The 27,568-nt window shown below is 41.1% G+C and overlaps 1 protein-coding gene across 9 annotated transcripts in view; it reads left to right on the top strand.

The window, feature by feature from the left end:
* Positions 1-27,568, top strand: part of Dlgap1 (discs, large (Drosophila) homolog-associated protein 1) — a 338,446-nt gene that overhangs the window by 183,485 nt on the left and 127,393 nt on the right. The window lies entirely within an intron of this gene.

Genomic DNA, 27,568 nt, shown 5'->3' with positions numbered 1-27,568 from the left:
AAAAAAAAAAAAAAAAGGAAAGAAAAGAAGGGAGGGAGGAGTAAATGTGAGTTTATAGGAAGTTACAGAGATGGTGTAAAGAAGTCCCATAACTTTCATTCAGTTCCTCCCCCCCAACAACTGTACGATGGTAATTCAATATTAAACCTAAGACAATGACATTGGATAGTGGATATGAACAGTTCACATTTTATCACTTCCATAGAATTCTATAACAACCACTGCAGTGAAAATACAGAATTATTTAACTACCACAAAGATCAAAGCACCTAGATTTTGCCAGTTTAAATGAAATTGGTAGAGCTAGTGTTCTAGAGCTACAAACAGAACCTTTACTTTCCCTTCAACCCTCTTTGCTCTCTGTTGAATTATGTTATAATTCAGTGACCTACAATCTTCCTAGCTATGTGTGTGTGTGTATATATATATATATATATATATATCATTTGTATAGACATATCGCACTATGCATTTTGCTTCAAATATCAAATATTTAGAAAATTTCAAAGAATGATTGTATTTAGTTACTCCTTTTATCTTTTTTTTTTTTCGGCAAACACAATTTAGGGGAAATTGCAGGCATTTCTTCACATGACTACTTTTTCTAGCCCCTCTCTCCTCCTCTCTTGCTAACCTTGCCACAACAGAGTCGCAACTATTTTGAGAACTATACTGAGAAAGGTGGTCTTGAGAAGCGTGATATATATAACCAGATAGACCTGTATTTGCCATTTTGTATTAGACCTGCTTGAAGAATGCAGCTGCCATTCTACCCGCCCTTGAGCCCTGTTCACTCCCAGATCTGGAGCTGAAATTAACGACCCTCAGGCAGGGAGTACCTGACAAAGTACACATTCCAGACCACTTTCCCTGGGCCTAGGATCGGAGATAGTGGCTGCCTGGCAACCACTTCCCCCAGGTCGGGGTCAGAGATAGTGGCCATCTGGCAACCACTTCTCCTAAATTACCCTAGAAGTACCCTCTAATTAGTTTAGAGCACAATAGCTCGCTAGCCTGACCAATTATTAGCCCCAACCCTTTTCCCGCTTTGTACTGTGCCAATCATCTGCTAGAATTATGATTTAAATTTTCTGCATGGTGTATTAATTCGTTGCCAATACATACTGAGGCCTTACCCCTACCAAAGAACATATAAAAAGTGTTGTAACCCTGTGCTGGGGGCCTCTTGTCTGCACTCAGACATCAGTGCACTGAGGGGTGCGTGCTCGAGCTGTCAGTCAATAAACGATGCATTGTCACTTGCATTGATCTTTGGTCCCTGGTGGTCTTTCTAGGCACTCCAAGTCTCCGGGCATTATAGTGTCCTTAGATCACTGTGTGGGTGGGCAGGCACTATTTCATTTCTATTTTATGACATCATCTCTTTATTAAAAAAAACTTCTTTCCACATGCATATGGGGTTCTAGAGATAGCACCACCTCACACAACCTGATTTTCACATGGTTACAATGTTTTGCATGGCTAGGATTTAGAGCTGTATCAGATCTGATCAAGACAGAAACTCGTCTTGAATTCCTGGGTGCTGATGTTGTTTCTGTACTTCATACCATGCACCAAAAACAAACCATTTGCTTCACAGAGAGGGATGTTACATTCGCCCCCATATCATTCTAAGGATCTAAGTTTTAATCATTACTTATATGGAGAAAAGAACTTTTAAAGTGGATAATATTAAGAATCAAGGAGATACTGCACACTGGTAGCTCATGCCTATAATCCTAGCTAATCAGGAGCCTGAGATCTGAGCATCCCAGTTTGAAGCCAGCCTAGGCAGGAAAGCCTGTTAAACTCTTACCTCCAATTAAATCACAGAAAAAGCTGTAAGTGGCACTGTGGCTCAAGTGGTAGAGTGCTAACCTTGAACAAAAGGAGCTCAGGGACAATGCCCAGGGCTAGAGTTCAAGCCTCAGGACCAAAAAAAAAAAAAAAAAATCAAGTAGATGGTTAAGCTTCCATTTCTCATTCATTCTAAATATTTTCTTCCTCCTCTCTTCTTTTGGGAAAACCCCTATGAAGCTACATCTTTACCAATGCCTCCTTTCCTTTTTCTCTCTTTTCTAAAAAGAAAGAAATTGTATAAATAGTATCCTTGTTTCTACAACCTGGTCTCTAATACTGTTTAATCTATAAAAACCTAAATAGGCATTTTCATAGATTGCTAATCGCATCTCTAGAATTAATATCAAAAATAGTTTTAAAATCCATGAAATACATTTTATTTTTCCTTGCTTTCTTTTAAAGTGCATCAAATCCCTCAGCCTCCCAAATAACGAGTACCATAAAAGATCTGGGGGGAAAAATACTAATAAGCTCTAAAGCTACGGGATATAAAAGAGAGTCTCTTCCCTATTTAGTTCTATTTGTCCCCACTATATAGAATCTTTAAAACCAGAAACACCTATTGTTGACAGTGTTCTTTTCATTCCTCTTCTCTCCTTCCTTCCCTCCCCTCCTTTATTTTGAATATCCATTAAAAAAACAAAAATGGACTGGGCACAGTAGACCATGCCCATTATCCCAGCTACAGGAAAAAACACAAGTAGGAGGATGGAAATTCAGGCTGTCCTGACAAAATGCAAGACCCTACCTTGAAAATAACCCACATAAAAAGGGGCTTAAAGCATTTCAAGTGGTAGAACACTTGCTTATAAAGCATGAGGTCTTAAGTCAACCCCAATACCACACACCCAGAGGTGGGTGGCGGAAGAAAAAAACTCCCACTCTTTGAACCCATCCAGGTCAGAAACTACAACTCAAACAATATGTTGAAATCTAAACAGTTGAAATATCATTGTTGTATTTGTTTGTTTGTTTGTTTGCTTTGGGGGGGGGTCCGGTCATGAGGCCTGAACTCTGGGCCTGGGCACGGTCCCTCAGCTCTTCAGCTCAAGGCTAGCGCTCTACCATTTGAGCCACAGCACCACTTCCAGCTTTGTTTCTTTTTGCTTATCTTGTGCTGGGGAATCGAGCCCAGGGCCTCATGATGCAAGGCAAGCACTCTACCACTGCGCCACCTTCCCAGCCCTCATTGTTGTTTTTTGTTGTTGATTTTTGCTAGTTCTGGAGCTTGAGCTCAGAGCCTGGGCACTGTCCCTGAGCTCTTCTGCTCAAATGCAGTGCTCTACTGCTTGAGCCACAGCACCACTTCCAGCTTTTTTGGTGATTAATTGGGGATAAAAGGACTATATTGCCCAGGCTGGCTTCAAACTGCAATGCTCAGATCTCAGCTTCCTGAGTAGCTAGGATTATAGGCATAAGCCACTGCCACGCAGCTCATTGCTGTTTTTTTAACCTCTGTTTCCTTTCTATAACTATGTTCTGTAGAAATAATATGAAACAAAGAAAATATGTTCACAATGGTAATGAAGGATTTAAACAACCTTGATTGGGAGTGAATATTTGCCCAACAGTAGAGGAAAGGTTAGATAAATTGTGGGATTTATACTTCAATAGACTACTACAGTAATTGTAAAAAATATGTACAGAAATTGTATAATAATATGAGGGAGCTTCTTAAGCAAGAAATGTACAATACCTTAGGGCAGTATCTAAAATTGTGTTTATGTTTGTACACACAGACTTCAAAATATGCCTAGAAGTTGTTCCCAGAGGCAGAAAAATCTAGAAGGAATGCACTAGAATATCAAATAATACCTTTAGTATGGCAACCAAAGGCAGTTTTTGTTTTTTCTTTATTCTTCAGTTTCCAAATTTCTGTAGTGAGCCTATTTTACTTTTATAATAAATCCATGTTTATTTGGAAAAAAAGAAAGAGCTAAATGCTTTGGTAGGACTATGTTTAAACAACAGTTCAACTAATGTTAGCATATCTTTTGGGGTTCATTTTTTCCTCTTTTATTCCTGATTTAAATGAGGCCTCTTTGGTTGAGTGAATAGGATATTTGAAGAACTCTCTAAGGAGATACTTGATTTATTGTTATTTATCTGAACTACATAAAATCACCTTTTAAGAAAGGATGCTTAAAATCAAAAGCAAAACAACTTTTTAAATCCTTTCTTTTGTTCCTTTGACTCTCATTGTGGTATCCGTTGAGATTTTGGAGAATTGTTTGGGGTTGGTTTGTTTTTCTTTTTTCTTCAGATGTCAAAGGCAGGTAATTTACCAACCAAACTACAGGTGATTTTCAGGGTGAAAGGAGTTTAGGACAAAGGAAGAAAGCTACATCAAGCCAGCTTATGGTATCTTGAAGAAAAAAACTTAAGTCTAGGCTTTGTAGTCCTTACTCTGACAAAAAGTGTTGCTCTCAGAGGCACATTCTCAGATTTATTTACCTGTGTTCCCACCAGAAAGGCTCCCCCCAGACAATTAGAATGAGAAGAAAGGTCCCTGCCACAGCCATGAGCCAACATAATAGCCCTGGACACCTGTGTTTTCAGAAAGGGGAGAACTCCTTTGAAAACAGAAAAACTGAACCGCTGAATGGAATTGGAGAAAAGTGTGGTGAATGCTTGTCATTATTATTTATTAAGAAATGGCTGGAACTCTAATAACAACAGACGCTGGAGGGGATGTGGACAGAAGGGAACCTTACTTCATTGTTGGTGGGAGTGTAAACTTGTTCAACCACTTTGGAAAGTAGTATGGAGATTCCTCAAAAGACTCCACATAGAGCTTCCCTATGACCCAGCAATCCCACTTTTGGGCATTTACCCAAATGATCACAAGCAAGACCACACTAAAGCTACCAGCAGAACTATGTTTATTGCAGCATTATTTACCATAGCTAAGATCTGGAACCAACCCAGATGCCCCTCAGTAGATGAATGGATCAAGAAAATGTGGTATATATACACAATGGAATTCTATGCCTCCATCAGAAAGAATGACATTTCCCCATTTGTTAGGAAATGGAAAGCCTTGGAAAAAATTATATTAAGTGAAGTAAGCCAAGCCCAAAGAAACATAGGTCCCATGGTTTCCCTTATTTGCAATATCTAGTATGTATATGAGTCAAGCAGAAAAGGTCAGATAATGTGATGTTAGGAAAATGAAACCTTAGATATGTATTTAAATGTTTTTTTTTCTTTCATGCATTTGTTTCTAATGCATTTATAAGATTATTTCTTTGTTGCTTTGTATGTCCCTCCCCCACAGTATAACCCCTGCTTTCACTATATTTGATGTCGGTATAATTTGTGGAGGAGATGGGGAAAAACAAGTCGTTTAAGGATACAGGTGGACCTGTTGCAACAATGAGAAGTACAAGTTGTCATGTCGAAAACAAACTTTACAACTTTGGTGTGGGGGGAGGCTGGGAAGGGATGTGAAGGGTAAACAAAGGAGGAGGCTGCAATGCTTGATAAGAAATGTACTCATTATCTTGCCCATGTAATTGTAACCCCTCTGTACAGTATGTTCACAAAAAATAAAAATAGACCAAACAAACAAAAAAGAAAACCAGTAGTGGGGCTGGGAAGGTGGCTCAGTGGTAGAGCGCTTGCCTTGCATGCCTGAGGCCCTGGGTTCGATTCCTCAGCACCACATAAGCAAAAAGAAAAAAGCCGGAAGTGGTGCTGTGGCTCAAGTGGTAGAGAGCTAGCCTTGAGCTGAAGAGCTTAGGGACAACGCCCAGGCCCAACGCCCAGGCCCAGAGTTCAGGCCCCACGACCGGACTCAAAAACAAAAAAGAAAGAAAAAGAAAGGAAGGAAGGAAGGAAGCAAGCAAGCCAGTAGTATTCAGATAAAGTTTGTCTTTAAGATAGTTCTTGTGTTTTTGCTTCCCATACTGAGACTTGAACTCAGAGCCTTGTACTCTCCTTTAGCTTTTTCAATCAAGGATAGTGCTCTACCACTGGAGTCATACTCCACCTCCAGCCTTTTGCTGATTAATTGGAGATAAGAATCATACAGACTTTTCTGCCCAGGCTGGCTTTGAACCATGATCCTCTGATCTCAGCCTCCTGAATAGCTAAGCTTAAGATATTTCTGGCATTACCTACACCTGCAGAGCATTTTGACATTTCAGAATAGGACTGAATCTTGATGTTTTCCCCACTTGGTTGTCTCTGTTCCCCATGGAATTCAAAATCATCTTAAATTCATTTGATTTTGGTATTTCCCACATGCTTACTTTTTCTTTCCACATATGTCACAGGCTAAAGAATACACACAGGCAAATAGCTAACTCATTAATTAAATGGGGATATTGATCCATTCCGAGCCCTTTGCGTGATCAGCAATCCATGGACACCTGCTGAACATCTGCAGAACAGCAGGCTTTCCTGGGTGCTCTGTCTCACAAACAGAATGTGTTCATATTGCACAAGTCTCGCACTTTATACCAGATGTTTACAGTGTACTAGCGGTGGAAAACTTAAAGCAAATTCATTGTTCTGAGATCAGAGGCCTAAAATTTAGTCATAATTCATCAGTTTGCAGCTTACTATTTCTCCTCCAACACATATGACTTAATTTCATCCCAAAGCACAATTGTGCACACTTATATTTCTAACTAGTAACAAGCCATTTCCTCATCTCCCCTTTCAGACTAAAGCCTCCTCAGCTTGACAAATCTTTCCAATTACTGAGGAAACTCTAGTGGTTTGAGGAATGTATTCACAAGCCCTCAATTCCATCCATCTTTGATTGGCCCTGTCCACATTCTTCTCAATTCTTGTTCTTAATCTTCTCACCTGTGTGGTTAGTACCAACTTTTGTAAGTTTTGCTGCCCTTTCCATTCTCCAGAAAAAGCCATCAGGAGTCAGTCAATTGTGGTGGTGCAAACTGTACTTAAGCTGATAAAGCCGTGTGGTTGGGGAAAATAGATCCAAAGAAGGAATCTGAAGAAGAAGGAGGAGGAGGAGGAGGAGGAGGAGGAGGAAGAGGAGGAGAAATCTCAGTAGAATTGCCTTGATTAAAAATTGAGCCTGATTATGCTACTATTTTGTGTACATAAATCTCCCAAACCCAGAATCTGATCTTTGCACCAAGGCATTGTTTTATGAAGATTCACTAAAGAGAATAACAATTTTGTATTCATTTGGTGCCCATGACTATAATGAAATATCAAAGGCTGGATACTTCATACAGAGAAGAGGATTATTTGGGGCCTCATAAATATGAGGAGGAATCCCTAGTTGTGTCTGTGGTAAATAGCCAAGGCTGAATGAATAGCCTGGGATGCTGCAGGGTGCTTATAAGGTTGGGTTATGGTGCATTTTTCTTTTTCTTTTTTTGTCAGTCCTGGGGCTTGAACTCAGGGCCTGGGCACTGTCCCTGAGTTTCTTTTACTCAAGGACAGCACTCTACCACTTAAGCCACAGCACCACTTGCAGCTTTTTCTATTTATGTGGTACTAAGAAATTAAGCCCAGGGCTTCATGCATGCTAGACAAGCACTCTACCACTAAGCCAGCCCCTTATGCTGCACTTTTCTATATATCTTTAGGTTCAGGACATGGATTTTAGCGTACTTCAATGTACTTTCTTTGATAGCCCTTACCATCACTCACAAATGTGGATTTACATGATTAACATTGACAGAAAGTGTGATGTTTAGCTGTCCATCATCTACTCAGTGCCTGGCATATCAGTGCCCAGCAGATTGGTGTGGAATAAGTCACAAAACAAGTAGACTTTATCAATATCTTGTGCTCCATTCTCTTTGGAGATTTGGCTCAAGGAAATTGCAACTTCCTGAGAAGTTTCAAGGAATCCTGACCACGGAGAGGATGTGTTCTCACCTGTCTTCCTTCCACTGATGAGAGATTCAAGTCACCAGTGAGGGGTCTGGGCAGACCTCTTTCCCAGGTCTCCTCAGACGTGCTCCAGAGAGCTCTTCCAAGTAAAGCTGGCTCAGTCATTCTTCATCCTTTGTTTTCACTGCTGTCCCCAAGCATTAGCTCATCTATAATTACATTTCTTAGAACTCATTTATTCTTACAGTAGAGTAGGCAGCAAAATTAAATGTCACTTAAATCCAGATGTCCCTTACCAACAGAGACTCTCACCCTCAGCCCTGTCTGGAGGTTCCCTTAGAGAGAGGATTCAGGAAATGGAGCTTTTACAGTGGCCTTGACCTTAAGCTAGAATCCTGGGCAGTACTGTAGCAAGCCATGACTCTCTTACCCTAGTGGGTCTCAGGCAAAATGAGTGAAAACACCTACATACTCTCCAACTCAAATGAACAACTCTGATGAAAAAATTATTGTACAATCAGAACTGGGTTTCCAGATAGGAATTAGGAAGAATGACATGTACAAGATTTCTGATCTTGCCCATGTAACTGTAACCCCTCTGTATGGTATTTTCACAATAAAAAAAAAAGATTTCTGCCATCTTCTCAAAACAATGGTGTTCTGAGTTTCCTGAGAGTTTTCAGCCTTGGCTCCATGAGGAGGGGTGTGGAGCGGTGGGACACAGGAACAGGGGGTTAGTTATTAAGTACCAAGTCACACAGTGTCCCAGACTACTTCCTTCCTAAGAAGGAATTGGTTCTTCTGCTTTTGTGTGACTAAAGAATTCCACAGAGCCCCTTTCAATCACACAGATACCCTCCTTACTTTCATGGCAAATATGATTCCAATCTTCCAGAAACAAGCAGCCAAGACTGAGCAGACAAGTATATTGGATTCTCATGCATCATTAAAGTGCAATAATAAAGGGCCCATTCCTCTACCTCTACCAAAAGCAGAGAGAGCATGCCAGTGTGCAGAACTTTTTCCTTGTTCCCTGTTTTCCACCTAGGTCCCCACCTATGAGACAGTGCCACCCACTTTGAAGGCAGGCCTTCCTCTTTTAGTTAATCCTCTCTGGAAACACACTTAAAGCTGTGCTCTATTACCTCCTACATGCATCTCAACCCAAACAGATTGACAATCAAGCTTAACCATCACAGTTGGCTAAGAGAAGATCTGTCAGGTTTCCCAGGTTTTCCCTCTAGCCTTTGCCCTGGAGTTGTAGATGTGTGACTTTCCAGGGAGCTGGGACACTATAGAGAAGAGTGTAGCTTGTGCCTGGGAAGAATATCATTGCTAAAACTGGGAACTGGTGGTCAGTCCTGTAATCCTAGCTACTCAGGAGGCTGAGATCTTTGAGGATCTTTGAGCCAACCCAGGAAGGAAAGTTTGAGAGTCTTATCTCTAATCAACTGCCAAAATAAAGAAATGGAGCAATGGGTCAAGTGATGAGTGCCAACCTTGAGTGAAAAGGCTAATGGAGAATGTCCAGGCAGTCAAGCCCCAGAACTGGTGTGCACGTGCACGCACGCACACAAGGAACATCAGTGCTTGAGGACCAGGCTTTTCATTTTTCTCATCCTGTGTTCTTGGAGACTGACATTAAGTACTGGGTGGCCATTTAATTACTATCTAAACCGTGACACCTTTGACTGTGGAAACGGCATCACTTTCAGTGTCATTTTGAGGCTAGCATTGTGTTGACGTTGGAGACTTTGGATTAAACAGTATTTGGATGATCTTTGCTGATAGTTGGGACAGAGTTGCCTCAAATAAAGGATTTTGCCATGACTGAGATAAGTGTCATACATTTATCTCTATATTTTACTGCTTTTTTAAAAAAAAATTCTGTCGGTTGTGGAACTTAAACTCTGGGCTTGGGCACTGTCCTTGGGCTCTTCAGCTCAAGGCAAATGCTCTATGGCTTGAGCCACAGCATCACTTCCGGTTTTCTAGTGGTTTATTGAAAATGAGTTTCACAATCTTTCCTGCCCGGGATGGCTTTGAACCGTGATCCTCAGATCTCAGCCTCCCGAGTAGCTAGAGCTAAGATTACAGGTGTGAGCCACCGGCACCCAGCGTTTTTCTGCATATTTTTAAAAGACCAATTCACCGCTTCTTTCAGTCACATTCTGTGTGATACAGCATGATCCTGGCTGACACTATCCAGAACAAAGCAAAATGCATTTTAACCTCCTAAAGTTTTCCAAAAAGCAGTCTGAAAGTTGAAAATGTTTCTTTCTCCAAAATAAGCTGTAATAATCCTTCATTTATTTTAGATTATCTTCAGATAGCCTCACAGATGGCCTGCTGAAGTTACCATGCCAACAAATCTGTTTGGCCCAAAGAATTAAAGTAACCCATCAAATTATGTGTGTTTCTCTTGTAATAAAACAAGTCTAAATTTCTTATTTCTCCCTATTAATGGTATCCCACTCTGCATTTTGTAAACTGAACTACAGAAATAATTCCTGGGAGAGACACACATTTTTTTTCCTTCTTTATTACTTGGTTCGAAAATCCCAAAACAAAGTATTAGAAAGCCTCATTATTCTATTTGCTTTTGCATGAATTCATGTCTTTTTCTCTTTACCCAAGTTTGCCATTGGAAATGCTCAAAAGACATTAAATATTAATGATAATAAAATTCTGGAGATGCTCATCCTTCTAATTGCATGCCTTGCACCCAGTCCCCTTAACAGCAGTTCAGGAAGAAACAGATAAAGCCCAAATTAAAAATAGTTCCTTCCCAGCAAGATCCCTGTCCCCATGGGCTGTGCAGCTGGTGATCTGGAAGCAGAGGGGTCTGTAAGCAACTCTGGGTTTTCTCAGACGTTTTAACTTTGTTTAAAGAAAATCTAGCTGAGGATCACTGGTGGCTCACACCTATAATTTGAGCCACTCAGGAGGCTGAATTCTGAGGATCACAATTTGAAGCCATCTGGGCAGGAAACTCTTATCTTTAATTAACCACCAAAAAGCCAGAAGTAAAACTATGGCTCACAAGTGGTAAAAGTACTAGCTTTGAAATAAGCTGAGGCCCTGAGTTCAAGCCCCAGGACAGAGAAAGGAAGGGAAGAGGGAAAGGAAATGGAGCTGGGAAATGGCACTAGCCTTGAGCATAAAAGCTCAGGAAGAACACCCGGGCCCTGAGTTCAAGACCCAGGACTAGCACAAAGACAGACAAAAGGAGGAAGAGGAGGACAGGGAGGAGTGGTGGGGAGACAGAGGAGAAGGAAGGGTAGGGGAGAGGAGGAAAAGAGAGGTAAGGGGAGGGGAGGGGAGAGAGAGAAAAGGGGAGGGGAAGAAATTTGCAAAACGGCCATTTCTCACTCAGTCATGAAATTCCTTTTTGTCTAATATGAGAAAAACCCACAGAGAAAGGCAGGTGTCCAGACGATGCCAATCTTACGGATCTCTGGGGTCCCTCTCATGCAGGCGGCGGGGCTTGCAGAGCGGGAGCTCAGGAAAAGCATGTGGGGAAATGCAGTGAGGGGGCAGCTGTGTAGCCTTCTGCTGGCATCTAATCCTGCCTTTACAGTTTTGGAAACATCTGTTCCTGGATGCTGATGGTGTTACAAAGCAGTCATCATGTTCTCAGTGCAATCATTGCCCACAAGGAGCTGAGCCAGCTGCCCAGGGAACTCTCGAGATTAGAGCCCAGAAGGGGGAAGGGAACTTGGGGAAGAATGTGTGTCATGCAGGGCCAGGCAGTCCCCCAAGGGACTTCTCTCAATCTGCTAACAGCTCCTGCTTAGTTTCCCCTTCTAGCGTCTGCCAAGCCCTAATGTAACCTGTGCCCCAACTCGTGTCCCTATCCGTCAAATGCTCTCCTTTGAACACCTCCTGATTGCTCTCCTTTGAACACCTCCTGATACTCTTCACTCTGATAGCTCCACCACGCTTCAGGCTTTCAGTCGCTCTGGCAATTTCTCTCCTTCATTTTCTTTAACTTTACCATCAATTTCATGTTCTTGCCATTATAATGCTTCTTCCTAATTTTTATTTTTCTTGACCCTCTTCTCATTTTCTCCAACCTTAGCACATACAACTGCCCAATCGCATTGGGTGTCAATGAAATAAAATCTAGACCACACAAATGAAAGGTTCCCTTATTGTCAGGGGGTTCTGATCCTTACCAGGATGACACTAAACATCCATCCCAGCCACCAGCTATTCTGGTCAGTCCTGAGTCACAGCCTTCTCATCATTTGAAAGCTTCTGGAATCTGGAGAAAAGGACTCCTAGTGACATAAAATACTAGGTCCCTATCCTCTCAATGAGTCCTGACTTGGCCTGAACAGTCATGTGATCAATCATCAAGTCACCATCCCAAGCTATGGAGTGATGCTGCCATTACAAAACTGGGTCTTGCTTTCCTTCATTCTAGTAAGTAAGCTGCCTGCCTACCTGTAAGGCCAAGATCCCACAGGGCACTCTTTTCTGGGGCTGGCATTCCTGAACTGGGTCTTCCTACCTTGTCTCTTCCGGCTTCTTGGATGAGCTGCCTGGTGCCCACATGGCCCACAGAGTAGAAGCCAACTTTTTCTCTTGCCTGTCGGTCCCCACTGCCTTGGTGGTAGGGATCCTCCTCATGGCCTCTCTGATTTCCTGACTTTTCTCTATTTCTAATGCAGAAGGTGAGCTCTTCCTGTCTGAGCCCTCAGGCTGTCAGTGGAGCTTACTTAAACCTTAGCAGCTATGTGATCTGCTAACAGCTACCTGTTGTAGCTGTAGCCTGCCTCACCCCACTATTTCTCAAACCCAAGGAAAAGTCAGGAAGAAGCCCAGGATCCCAAAGCACCTCCACATAGTCCATTTCCCTCCCACACTCTGCCCTATGGCTTAGCTCCGTATTTCCTCTTTTGGGAGCTTTCCTGTAGTTGCCCAAAGGAAAATACAGAATGGCAATTTATGTGCCCCGGTGTTGGCTCCTGGGGTGAATGGCCAAACTTTGGCCTTTCTGATTAAATAAACATGATCCAGCATGATAAAAAACACACTTGCTGTTTTTAAAATACAAGGCAAAGAATTTAATGTGTAGTTTCACAGCAAACTACATGCTTATCATGCCCAGGCCCTGAGTTCAATCTGAAAGAAAGAAAGGGAAAGAAAGAGAGAAGTAAGGAAGGAAGGAGGAAGGAAGGAAGGAAAGAAGGAAGGAAGGAAGGAAGAAGGAAGGAAGGAAGGAAGGAAGGAAGGAAAGAAGGAGCCAAGGCAGTCTTAGTATAATCATGTATAAAGAATAACACTGCCCTTACATCCTTGCATGCAATCAAATTCTTAATCACTTGGAAGTACTGTGAACTGAACTCAGAGCCTGGGTGCTATCCCTTAGCTTTTCCACTTAAGGTTACCACTCTACTACTTGAGACATGGCTCCACTTCCAGCTTTTTGTTGACAAATTAAAGATAGAGTCTCACAGACTTTCTGCACAGTCTAGCTTTGAACCTCAATTCTCAGATGTCAGCTTCCTGAGAAGCTGGGATTGCAGGCAGGAGCCACCAGTGCCCAACTTGGAAGAACTCTTTCTGTTTCTCTGTGTCTCACACACACACACACACACACACACACACACACACATATATGGGAGAATGCAATCACAAGATGGTGTGTGTGTGTGTGTATACACATACATACATACTCAATTATCCTAGTGAAAGCACTTTTTCTCTGGACCCCACACATCTTTTCTCCGTCACCCAAAGTCTGAACTGTCTTCTAGACTTAATTTCTTTAGCTTCTCTGCACCTTCATCTTCACTGCCCAAGTGGCTTCCTTGGCTATTTCTTCAGCTTCTTCTGCTGAAATCATAGATTCTCCAACAACTTCCAGTCCCTAGGAACTCAAGTCAATGAGCTGGCACCAAGTTCATCCCATACGCATGATTACAATCCTCCTGCTTTCCCCTGCCATTTCCTCTAATCCTCAACGCTTCCATTGTCCTAATTCCTTAAATAATTGCAACATTTTTTAGAAACTAGAACCAGAGTCTTCCTCTATTGAGAGGTTGAGGGTGCGTACTTCAAGCAAAGAGTAGGGTCACTACTTTACCCTCCCATTAGCCAGAAAGCTACACACAGACCTTACAGATTACTAACAGCAACTTCACCCTTCACTTAAAAATAAAGAATAAGAACACAGAGTAAGCATAACTTAAAGCACCTTCATTCTAGATGGGAACAATTAGGCTACTTCATCCAGTCAATATTGCTCCTCTGATGAAGTGAGATAATTGGTATACTTGAAAAGCCATCATCAACTTAGGTGCAATGGTGCACCCCTTTAATCCCATCCTACCTCAGGAGATGGAGGTAGAATCTGGGATCCAAGCCAGCCCAAGGCAAAAGTTAGAAGCTCTATCTGAAAAAGAAACTAGAAGTAAAAAAAAAAAAAAAAAAGAGGGAGTGACTCAAGTGGTAAAGTACTTGCCGAGAAAGTATCAAACTCTGAGTTCAATACCAATGCCAAAAAAAAAACCAACTATCCATCATCAGCCCACATCCAAACCTGATACAGACGCTATCAGTGCTACACCCTGGACACAATCATGACACTGAAATGCTATGAGTAAACACACCTTAGCATTACTTTTTGCCGAATACCTATTCCCTTTCATCTTTTTCAATAAACAAATTAGTGAAGGAAAATACTTCCATTTTAAATATATTGAGACACCATAATTTCATCTATGAAATCACAAGAGATCTGGACCTGAGTATAATTATATACCAAATTGCATGGAGTCAATTGCCCCGGGTATCTGAGTTTCCCTTTTGTCTCTATCTAATTATCTTTATCTGAAAGATATAAGGCTGCTCTGACTGACATACATCTATGCTGTGATTTCCTTCAGATTAAAATAAGTTTTCTAACAAATTATAATTAAATATTTCTCATTTTTCCACATACAAATTAGTGTATATGGAGGGCTGGGAAGGTGGCTCAGTGGTAGAGCGCTTGCCTTGCATGCCTGAGGCCCTGGGTTCAATTCCTCAGCACCACATAAGCAAAAAGAAAAAAGCCGGAGTGGCGCTGTGGCTCAAGTGGTAGAGCGCTAGCCTTGAGCTGAAGAGCTGAGAGACAGCGCCCAGGCCCAGAGTTCAGGTCCCACGACCGGACCCAAAAAAAAAAAAAATAGTGTATATGGAAAAGAGGAAATCTAGTTTTAGAAAATAGTTTGCTTCATGCTTGAAAAGCTGTCCTAACCATCACCCAGACATGTGGACCCCTGTTCTCCCATTCTACCTCAGGAGGTAGAGATAGAAAAATCAAGGACTAAGCAAAAGTGAGAGACCCTATCTGACATTCCCAGGCCAAGGAAATATAGTGATCTTCTATACTGAAGATCCTAGAATACCTTAGCAAAGCTCTGAGGAGTACTGATGACCATTCAGACTACCAGCTTCATGTTACAAGACCATGTTACATGGCTTTAATTAACACAAACAGTAAAGGCCTTGAAGCTCTAAAGCCTAAGTCAAGAATTAGTAACCTAAATCCTAACCCAGCAGTGTACCCAAACCCACCTCATTCACTAGCTTTGAGACACTAGAAGAAGTGATTGAATTTCCAGAAATATAGTATCTTCATTTCCTAATGGGGGAGAAGAAAAGGTAATAAAGGATGTTGGTTGACAACAGTAATTCAGTGATAATGTCCATCTCCCAGTGTGGATGTGAACTCAATGACAAGAGAGTGCTTTGAAACTAAGTAGTTGGTAAATAGCTGAATACAGACAAGTAAAGGCTAAAACTATCTCACCCTGACTGTAGAAGAAGCAGGGTTGACTGATGAGGCCCTAATGTTTGCCAGTGTGGATAAATGGAAAGGTACTGCGTGACCTTGAAGAGCTAATGAAAGTGAGCAGGAGCTGTTGTGCGCATCCCTACAAAATCCTCTGGTGTGTGGTATAGGAGTAAACTCCTAATTAAAATGACAAGATTGCATGTGAACTCCAGGGACCATGAGAACTTTATAATTGATTCTTATAATGTGCTTCGGATACACATACGGAACTATTAATGGTTGTGGGAGGTAAAATGCCTATTTTACTTTGTATTAACAATAGAAACACTCCAAAAGAAGAACACATAATGGAAATGATTACTTCTCTCTTCTGTAAGAGGCACTTAACCTTTGACCTCTAGCTAAATTCCATTACCTGAGGCAGCTTGTAGGCAGCCAGGAGTTTGTGCCCCTTTGCATTGTTTATAATGATATGTTAAAATAATTTTCCTAAGGATAACTTGTTATAGATTAAGATGAACTGAATAAAACATTAACTTGAGCAAATACATTGAAAAATAGAGACTGCCATTGCATTATTTTCTCTTTATCCTTCCTATTAGACCTATTCCTCTGTGCATTTTTTTAAATGCTGTACAGTAGAATTACAAATGACTTCTTTATTTTCTAGGCCACTATTTACCTTTTTTATTGTTGTAGTAGCAGGGCTATAGCGGCTCATTCCTGTAATTCTAGCTACTCAGGAGACTGAGCTTTGAGAATTGTGGTTCAAAGCCAGCCCCGGCAGGAAAGTCTAGAGTCTTTTATCTCCAATTAACCACCAAAAAGCCAAAAGTGGTGATGTGGCTTAAGTGATAGAGCACCCACTTTGAATGAAATGACCAAGTGAAAGTGCAGGACTCTAGGTTCGAGCCCCAGTACTGGCAATATACATTCATAGTAATAAATGCAAATACAAGCCACTCAATTTAAAGATGTAAACAAAAAGTCATCTGCATGTTAATCTAACATAGTTTACTAGCCTAATGCTAGTATTAGTATTGGATTTTAGAATTAGCTGACTCCAGTGTTTGAAATTAGCTGCTCAACTGTAGCAGTGCTACAGGACAATAGGACTCTCTCCCTCTATGGGCGTAGTCCTTTATGTGTGTGGGTGTGTTTGTGTCTGTTTTCTGTTTCTATAACAGAATGCTACACACTGACAAAGCTTCAGAGCTTCAAAGCTTCAAAGCTTTGAAGTTCAAGATAGAGAAACCTGTATCTGATGAGCGCCTCACCATTCATACCATCCCAGAAAGCGCCACGTGGCTAGCAAGTAAATGAGAAACACCAAACATATTCTTCGGAAGAATGCCACTCGCACTCCATGATAAAGATCCCACTCCCAAGATAACAGCATTAATCCACTCATGGGGACAGAGTCCTCGTGACCTGATGTCACCTCTCAACACCAACCCTGGAAATTATATTTCCAACAAATACATTTTGGGAAATACCATAGCAGTGTGCTTTTGAGCGACCTTCATACCTTCAGCCTATGCCAAACTTGATTTTGTGTGGCATGCCAATGTTGAAGCATTTTCCAAAGTTGTATTTCCCCTCCCTCCTCCCTCACAGTATTCTAAATCAGCCACCCTGAACATATCTAAACATGTGTGTGAATAATATGAGACCCAATTTTACTGGTAATGGTGGAAATAAAAGAACCTAATAAGTTAGGAAGCTGAATGAGAAAAATATGAAAACCAAAAATAAATAGACATCATAATGAAATATCCTTTTAAAGGAAAACTGGAGGAGAAATGAGGGGAAGAGAGAGAGAGCTGTCAAAAAAGGGAGGAATGGGGGAGAAAGGAAAGAAAGGAAAGGAAAAAGAGAAGGCAATTAACATTCCTCAAATTATTCCAGGATTGCATTTTTTTAAACTCACCCTAGTTATGTTGTAAACCTCTTAGGAAATCACCGTGCTTATTTTTAATATTTTCAATATTTTTAATATTTAATATTATTAATATTAGAAACTCTAGCAACCTCTTTAATCATTTTCCCAATTGCTTGAACCACAAAATCTATTTTCTTCCACAAAACATTATCTTCTACCTCTCAGAAATGGCCTTCCAAGGCAAAAAAAAGAAAAAAGAAAAGAGGGTGGGTGAGGATTCTGAAACACTATGCTACCTTAGCTTGGGTATATTTGTGTGGGTTCTAGACAACACACATAAAAATGTACCTTTAGGCCGGGCGCTGGTGGCTCACGCCTGTAATCCTAGCTATTCAGGAGGCTGAGATCTGAGGATCTCGGTTCAAAGCCAGCCCGGGCAGGAGAGATCGTGAGACTCCTATCTCCAATAAACCACCAGAAAACAGGAAGTGGCGCTGTAGCTCAAGTGGTAGAGCGCTTGCCTTGAGCTGAAGAGCTGAGGGACAGCGCCCAGGCCCAGAGTTCAAGCCCCACGACCAACAAAAAAAAAAAAAATGTACCTTTAGCTAGGTGTAGCCATACATGTCTGCAATACTATAATACAAGCACTTGAGAGATGCATGTAAAGGATCAAGAAGTGAAGGCCAGTCAGGGCTCCACAGTGAGTTCCAGGCCAGCCCTTGCTACATGGTGAGACCCTGTCTCAAACAAACAAACATCAGCTGTGCCTTTCTATTGTTCATGTTTCGGTTTCCTGAGGTAGATAGCAATTCTCAGCATATATCAGCTTCCCATTGAAATGGTTGATGACCTTCTCTTTATCCTGATACTTGGAAGAGGAAAAAAATAGATCTACTTTAAAAGGATATATAATACATGTTGTCTGAAATACAAGGACAAAGATTATTTTTTGAACATTAAGAGTGCCACCAAAATGAGGGCAACTTGACCCTGGTGACAGGAAGTCTAAAATTGTATTTCTGAAATCCATTAAAGGTCAAATGGAGAGAAGCTTATTTGAGCAGCTAGATTTTTAACTGTTGATCCCCTGAAGCAAAGATTTGTTGTTCAGGAAGATCAGTGAAAAATCTAAGGTTTGAGAGTGATTTGATATTCATAGGAGCAAGGAAATAAATTGAAATTCTTCTAGAAACTACAAAACTTACTTTGTAAATAATACACTAATACTATAAAAATACATAGTTTTTATTAATTTAGTAAATATTTGTTCAGTGCTATAGTCTGCTCAGAAGAGAGAGTATACAAAAACTTAAAACCAGGGTATCAAGCCAGGTACTAGTGGCTCACACCTATAATCCTAACAACTCAGGAGGCTGAGATCTAAGGATAGACATTCAAAGACAGCTGGGGCATGAGATTCTTAGCTCCAAGTAAATAGTAAAATGCCAGAAGTAGAGCTATGGCTCAAATGGGAACATACCACCTTAAGTGAAAAAAGCTAAACAAAGCACAAGGCCCTGAGTTCAAGCCCCAGGACTCATCACACACACACACACACACACACACACACACACACACACACAGTGCTTTACCACTGGAGCCCTCCCTCTAGTCCAGCATTTTGCTGATAGTTTGGAGATGGAGTCTCATGAACTTTTCTACTTGGAATAGATTTGAGCTACAATCCTCTAGGCTCAGCCTCCTGAGTAGCTAGGATTAGAGGCATAAGCCACTAATACCCAGCTTCTTCATCTTTCTTGATAATTTTGAGTTTAGAAACCAATTTCTTATCATATCAGCATCATGTTTAAACTATAAATAATTAATGAAGAGCTATATCAAAGCAAGTCAACCTTTCTATTATGCCATTTATGCATGCTCACATTATTATCTCTAATTTCTTAACCATCTATCAACTTTATGAAGGTAAATTAGGAGAATCCAGATAATATAATGAGAAAATCCTACCAATTGAGTACCCACAAGCTTGACACATTTCCAAGTGAACTGAAGCAAGTGGGGGCCTGTATTTGATTCCCATAGCTGCTGTAATAAATTTTCACAAGCTTGTTGATAAAAAGCATCACTAATTTATTATCCTAGAATACTTCAAGGTCAGAAATTAAAAGTCATGAAGGGCTACTTTAGTCAGAAGGCTGAAAGTATGAAGAGCTACATTTCTTCTGGAGGAATTCAAATCCATTTCTCAGCATTTCCCAGCTTTTAGAGGCTGCCTGCATCCTTTGGTTCACGGCCCTTCCCATCTTCAAAGCTAACAATGGCCATTTAAGTCTTTCTTTCTTTTTTCTTTTCTTTTCTTTCTTTCTTTCTTTCTTTTTTTTTTTTTGCCATATGGCTGGAACTCAGGGCCTGGGCACTGTCCCTGAACTTCTTTTGCTCAAGGCTAGCATTCTACCCCTTGAGCCAGAGAACCACTTCCAGCCTTTTCTGTTTATGTAGTACTGAGGAATTGAACCCAGGGCTTCATGCATGCTAGGCAAACACTCTACCCATTCACAGCCCTTGAGTCTTTCTTCCAAGGTCCCTTGTGATGATACTGTGGCCCACTCCTATCTGTGCAAAATCTCTTTTGCCATATCAGCTATTTACAGGTTCCCAGAGAGAGGACTTAGACATCTTTAGACATTATTCTACCTACCATAGGATCTCCCACATGTATCAGAATCCCACCCCATACTCAGGGTAGGTGATATACCCACTTTATAGATTTTTAAAGTTGACTTAGAACCTGACTAGTGGTTTCTTTAATCTAGACTGCCTCTCTCCTCTTCCTGAAAATTTAAGTCTCTGATTTGATGGGGAAGGCTGTAGAAGCAAAGAAAAACTGCAGTGAAAAAATACTTTGGTTTTAAGACTCCAGTGTTATCTTAGCATTAAAATAAGAGAACAACACACTTTCCCAGACAGACAGACAGACAGAGATATAATACTTCTCACACTTATAACCATTCTTATAACCATAACTATTCTTTAAATAATGATGCTATAATTCTATGAACTAATAGATATGCTTCTCTATAGTTTTCATAACAGTAGTTACATAAACAATCTTCTGGTATGCTTACTTAATTATTCTTTTATTTTTTCAGCCATGGGGTTTGAACTCAGAGCCTGAGCACTGTCCCTGAGCTTTTTTGCCCAAGGCTAATGTTCTACTACTTACAGTTTTTCTGATGGTTAATTGGAGATAAGAGTCCTGGGCTGGCTTCAAACTGTGATCCTCAGATCTCAGCTTCCTGAGTAGCTAGTATTACAGGCATGAGCCACCAGTGCCCAACTACTTCATTACTCTATTAGCGATTCCTGACACTTCCTGAAAGATTGTCATACTTGACCCAAATGATCAGACATACCCTTGTACAGCATTCCCTTGTCTAAACCTTGGTATAACCTTGTTACTTGGTGGCAGAGCCTCAGAGAGCAAGTATTTTGTATTGTAGAAAGCACTCTTATGTTTCTAGCTTTATCATTGTTGTATAATGAGGTGCAAAAGTGCATCTTTGGATTTTTACCATGAAACTAACTAATGGAGAAATATACTTTGCTCTTTTTCCACATTCCCTCCCCCTCCCCTCTTTCTCCTGCTAATATAGGCTTCCCTGTGGTGCTCAATATTTTTTATTTCTTGGATTTTTTTGTTTTTTTTTGGGGGGGGGGTCCGGTCGTGGGGCCTGTACTCTGGGCCTTGGCACTGTCCCTCAGCTCTTCAGCTCAAGGCTAGCACTCTACCACCTGAGCCACAGCGCCACTTCCAGCTTTTTTCTTTTTTGCTTATGTGGTGCTGAGGAATCGAACCCAGGGCCTCATGCATGCAAGGCAAGCACTCTACCACGGAGCCACCTTCCCAGCCCTTTATTTCTTGTTTTTAGGGGGGTAATCAATGCTTGCTAAATAAAATCAACTATGAACATATAGCTCCCAAGAAAAACCAGTATAAGAATACTCTGTGTTTACAGCTTTCTCAATTCTTAGAAAAGTTTTTATTGAAGCCAGATGCTAGTGGATCATGCTTGTAATCCTAGCTACTTGGAAGACTGAAATCCAGAAGATCAAAGTTCAAGATCAGCCCAGAAAACCATTCAAAGCCACTTTTCAACCAATAGCGAGGCACAATGGCTCATGCTTGTCATCCCAGCTACATGGCATGTGAGATCAGGAGGGTCTTGCATACCATACCAATAAGGGCAAAAACCGTCCATGAAAGTACATCTCAGTGGACAAAGCTGGGCATGGAGCAACCATCTGTTATGACAGGAAGTATAAAATAGGCAGATTACAGTCCCAGTGTGCACCCAGGCAAAAAAGTGAAACCCAATCTCAAAATGTAGGGGGTATGGCTTAGTGGTAAAATACCTGCCTTGCAATACAAGGTCCTGAGTTCAAACCTAAGTACTGAAAAAAAATTTTTTTTGCAGTACTCCAGTCTTTGCTTGACTTTGCCAGATAGGTCAGCAAACACTGCTGCCTTCCCTCCTCAAGACTTTGGTCAGGGTGTTGACAGCTAATGATGGTTTTATTCTAAGTGTCATTATTTTTTCTATTCCATGAGGATTTCAGCGATTTTTCTTCTGAAGAAAAAGACCTTCTCTCACCATGTTCTGCCCAAATTGTTCAGTGAATGCTTCTGTTGGCCTTGAAGAAGATTTCCCCAAACCTCATGATCCCGCCTTTTTCCACTTTACACAGAAGAGTTGTTCTGTAGAACATTGCAGAACCTTGGGGGAGATTGCTTTTCCTGTTGTGCATGACTTATGCAATGAAGAATAACCCATTTTTGAGGAAATACGGCTTCCATGAAAATCATCTTTTCCTGATCATACTATTATATGGGAATTGAATCACAAGAAACAGAGAAGCCATATTTTGAGAGGTCAAATTGGGAGTCTTTATTAGAAAGCCAGCAACTGCAGGTAGATTCCTGTCACAAACACCTGCAGCCCAGAATAGAGCTAGTACAAAGCTTTTAAAGACAATAATAATGATAATAATAATAACAACACATGCTTGGGGTGGAGACCCAAGCCCAACAGAAGCAAACCATACAGGGGAATACTCAGGGGCAAACAAAACTTTCCATCTAGGAAAATACAAAACTTTCCATATAGGGGAAGAGGCAGGGGTGAGCAAATCCAGCCATCCAGAGAAATGATCAAGGGCAACCAATCTCTGTAGCTAAACTTTCCTACGGCTAAACAGCATGATATATCTGCATATTAAAGAATGGACTATCTCACCTTTGGCTTTTTGGAGCTGGGTGAAAAACCCCCACTACTCAGCAAGGTACCAGAATGGTTGTGAGATACTTAGATCTGGTATCCTTATTTCAGTACTATGAGTAGATAGTATTTTAATGAGCTATCACCTCTCCTAGAGTACATTTCCCATTATCATTGATAGAATACAATTATTTAAACAGCTGGATCAAGTTATCACCTTATTTCTAGTCTTGAGTAATACACTGATTATTGACCCATTTATGTGCCGGAATCTTATGTGGTTTATATTCATGACTTCATTTAATCTGTAGTCACCCAGTGAAGGAGATAATCATTCTTGCCCCATTTTTCAGGTGAAAAACTAAGAACCTGTTAGACTAAGTTGCAGAAACAAATACATCTAGAAAGAGATCACAATACCATGTATTCTCTCCTCTTCCCCCTACCCTGCCCAGCTATACTTTATTTCATCCATTTTTTCTTACTATTATTTTTCAGCAATTTGGCCTTTTATACCTTTACAAATATCCTCTGAGAAGATTTAGTGCTCCTTAGTTATTTACTTACTGCCTCATTTCCTCTCCATGGTGATAATCCTTTTTGCAGCCATTCCTCACTTGAGGGAAGTGATGGCTATATCTATTCCTAACCCATTTAAGCACTTATTATTTCGCCTTTCGTTTCTTGTTGGGTCTCTCAAACCAAAATGCATCCTTTATCACCTCCCAAATAAGAATCAAAGTAAGTGTTTCTCTTTTCACAGATTTGGAAGCCTTTTAAGTCTCATCTTTTCTTCATAAAACCTGAGGCTGGGTTTCAGTAAAAGTATGTTTGGATTCTTTTTAAAGATTTTATCAGAACAGTTCTTGCCTATGTATTCACAGTTCTTTTGGTTTGCATCATTACTATCAAGAGAAACTAAATTGATCTCTTGCTGTTTAGGGATATTATCTGGCACTTGATTTCATACAACATCAGCTCCTTTGCCATAATTTATGAGTTAAAGCAATCACTAACATACATACCCATATATACATACCCATACTCAATGTAGTTTTTTCTCAAAGCTTTAAATTTAGTCTTTAATCAATTAATACTTACAGAGGTGTTTCAGCTTCCAGTGGGGAGGGTATATTGCAATAAACCTAGTGTGTATATATATATGCATATGTATATAGACATATGCATATAGATATGTGTATATATACTTATAATATATTGGCAAAAGGAGCTGGAGATGTAGCTCAGTGTTAAGAATAATGCTTAAGCAGAAGCCAGGGCTTATGCCTGTAATCCTAGCTAATCAAGCTGAGATCTGATAATTGTTGTTCGATCCTAATTATCTCTAACAAACTTCCCAAAAAAGGCCAGCCATGGAGCGGGGCATCGGTGGCTCAAGCCTGTCATCCTAGCTACTCATCCTAGTTGAGATCTGAGGATCACAGTTCAAAGCCAGCCTGGGTAGGAAAGTCCGTGAGACTATTACCTCCAATAAACCACCAGAAAACCAGAAGTGGTGCTGTGGCTCAAATGGTAGAGTGCTAGCCTTCAGCTGAAGAGCTGAGGAGTGTCCAGACGCAGAGTTCAAGACCTATTAACCAACAACAACAATAAAAAAGCCAGAAGTGGAGCTGTGGCTCAAGTGATAAAGCACTAGCCTTGAGCAAAAAGAAATTCAAGGACAATGCCTAGACCCTGAGTTCAAGCTCCAGAACTGGCACCAAAAAAAAAAGAAAAAAGAAAAGAAAAGAAAGAAGGAAGGAAGGAAAGAAAGAAAGAAAGAGAGAGAAAAGGCTATGCTTAGCATGAATGGGGCATGGGCTCAATCTCCAACACTGAAAAGAGAAAGAAAAAGTTCATTTAGTCCACCTCACCATCTGAACAATATAGCTTAGCCTTGGGCCACCTTTCCTCAAAATATGCTTAGAACAGCTACGTTAGTCTCCTATTTTGCAAAAATCATCTAACACAAAAAACCATTTTACTAAAAAGGTATTATTGCATTCATTATCATCAAAACATTCATTATCATTAAACCAATAAAGTTCAAAATTCTAAGTATGGTTCCTACTAGAAAAATCCTGAAGTCCAACTGCCCTAACTCAGGGACTGTCTGCATGGGAATGAACCAAATCCTGAGAAGTATTCCCAGAACCTGATCCAGCTTCAGCTCTTACAGCACACACTTCAGGAGACCACAGTAGAAAGCTCTTTGAGTTCTTCTAGAGAAATTTCAAGACTAGGCAACTACGATAAAAGCAAGGAAACTATATGTAAACACCTTGTTAGAAAAGAATCAGCTGGGCGCTGGTGGCTCACAGCTGTAATCCTAGTTACTCATGATGAGGCTGAGATCTGAGGATCGTGGTTTGAAGCCAATCTGGGCAGAAAAGCCCCCGAGATTCTCACCTTCAATAAATGACTCAGAAAAGGCCAGAAGTGGCTCTGTGACTCAACTGGTAAAGTGCTAGCCCTGAGCAAAAGAAGCTCAGAGTCAGCACCCAGGCCCTGACTTCAAGACCCAGGGGCAGCACACACAAAAAAAGAAAAGAATAACTCCTTACTCAAGCTTTTGGCTTCATATTTTAATAGCACCTTTAGAAAAATACATAGAGGGGCTCAGCTCTACTTTCTTTTCCTCACTCATGGTCTTTGCTATATACCCCTCAAACAATCATTTAGCCTTGAACTGTCAGTCTAGACCTCTGTCCAGAACGCCATGACCTCCTCATAGTCACACAGTGGGCTTTTCTGGCAGTGGTAGGTGGGGAAGGTTATGGAAGCAGAAGGAATAATAAGACAAGTAGTAAAGTCTAAGCTGTATTCAAACAAAAGCAAGTTGATCAAGCAAGACCAAGCACTAGGTCCAAGAAGTAGGTAGTTACAGACAATAGAATCATGGGTCTCTTCACAGTATGGGAAGTGTTGACTCAGCTTTGCTGAGAATTCTGGCTTAAATTCATAGGAAACCCAACAAGTTTAATGCACAGAAATGTGTTTAGAACTGCCCCAGAAATCAGTAATGGGTGTCACGACCGCCTCAACCCGCAAGGATGACGCGACAACAGGTTCTTCTTTCAGACAGTTTATTCAGGACCTTGTTTACAGCTTCTTTTCTCCTACTTCTCTCCTGCCCGCTTCTTCCTGCTTCTCTTTGTTTCTCCTGCTTCTTCCTTGCTTCTCCTTCCCATCCGCCCCCGCGCTCCGGTTATAAGCCTCCTGGATGGCCAATCCTGAAGCGCCACGTGGCATATACTGATAGGGCTGCAAACACGGAAGCAAACTAGGAGCCAAGTCATAGCCATATAAGGAGTTGTTTTTACAGAGAGCACTCGTCACGGGGAAGACGGAAGGCGGGAGCCCGCGCCATCTTAGGTCGCAGCCGCACCACGCGGCCCCGCCATTTTAGCTACAATGTTGCTTTTGCAGCCGTCTTTGGTCGCGGCTCCTGCAGCTCTCCACAAATGGGTAACATTTTAATAGAAGTAAGTGGCGATCAGCCATGATCACACAGAGAATTCTCTTGCTGAAATGCTGTCATGACAGAAAAGAATGAAACCAGAAAAGCTCACTTGCCAGACCAAAATGGCAAAGCACTTGGGAATTCACAAATAATGACAGGGCAGACTCCATAGAGGAGCAGTGACCAAGGTATAAGCTGCAGGGACTCAGTTACTCTCCCCATACTTAACAGTTGGGGTGGTAAGGAGAAATGTGGTTGTCTGAGTCATGACGGGGCTGGTGACTTGGGATCTGGAATGGAGGTTAAGGTGGCTTATGTTAAAGAAGTCTAATGCTGCACACAAATGTGGAGAAAAGGAGATGGAAAGGTCAATGACAGAAAGACCAAAGTCACTACAGAACATGAAGAATGTCTCAGATGTTAGTAGACAGAGGGAGAAAAAAATGGTTTGCATGGAAAATAAAGACTCTACGGGGTCGTAGTAATAGAAAAATAAGCCATAAGTGGCAATGGTACTTATAGCACATACCTAGATACACGTGAAAACTGACAACACTGAGTGCATTTGGGGAGAGCCTGTTGATACAACACAAAAAAAGGGAATGACTTTCCAGCGATTTGCCTATTGAATTTTGAGTTTTAAGCTATAAAAACATGGCTATTATTTTTCTAATGAGTTAACATGTGTTTTCATTGCCGATTTCAATTTAGCTTCTGGTCAAAGGCTGAGGGTAGAATCTTCAAGTCAGCAAGGGCTTAAGAGCAGTGGTCCCAGAGAGGAAAGCCCTTGGTTTCCTTCAGGCAGAGATGTGTGGAAAAGGGACTCAGAGGACTCTGGAAGCAGTACATACTTGCCTGTGCGTGCTGGTGGTGATAGTTTAAGGAATTTTCTTTCCCAGCTGGTTGATGCCAACTTGGTTGGTTGAAAAAGTATGGAAATGAGCAAGCCTGTCAAAGCAGAGGCTCCTTCTCTTCCCAGAGGCTCCTTCTCTTCCCGTCAGAGAGCCTATTGTTAAATACTTACCAACACAGCACTGTGTAGAGCATAATGGATACACTGTTGGAGGGTTAATGATTGAGTGAATCACAGGGAGGAGACAGCTGGAGGGTGAGATGTCAAGAGTGGATGGAAGTGAGTGAAGATGACAGGAACAAGGGAAACAAAGTTGTAATGTGAAGTCACAGGAAAGAACTGATTTATTCCCTCCCAAGTCTCCATTAAAATGCTGATACACCCACTCAGTTCACTATAGATTTGCCTTCCTGATAGAAAATCATCTATTCCTGGCTTGTAGCCTGAACACTCAGGCAAAGACGGGTGATCATTTCTGCAGTTAGATTTTTCCCTTTTGAGTTTTAGGGTTAAAAACAAAAACAAAAACAGGACTTGATAGCTGGGCATCTGTGGCTCGTGCTTGAAATCCTGGCTATTCAGGAGGCTGAGATCTGAGTATCAAGGTTCAAAGTCACCCCGGCAGGAAAGTCTGTGAGACTCTTATCTCCAATTAATCACAGAA

The sequence above is a fragment of the Dipodomys ordii genome, unplaced genomic scaffold (genome assembly GCF_000151885.1).
Source record: "Dipodomys ordii isolate 6190 unplaced genomic scaffold, Dord_2.0 Scaffold100, whole genome shotgun sequence".
NCBI classification, from domain to species: domain Eukaryota; kingdom Metazoa; phylum Chordata; class Mammalia; order Rodentia; family Heteromyidae; genus Dipodomys; species Dipodomys ordii.
The sequence above is the reverse complement of the archived record's forward strand: the minus strand, read 5'-3'. Positions and strand labels throughout refer to the sequence as shown.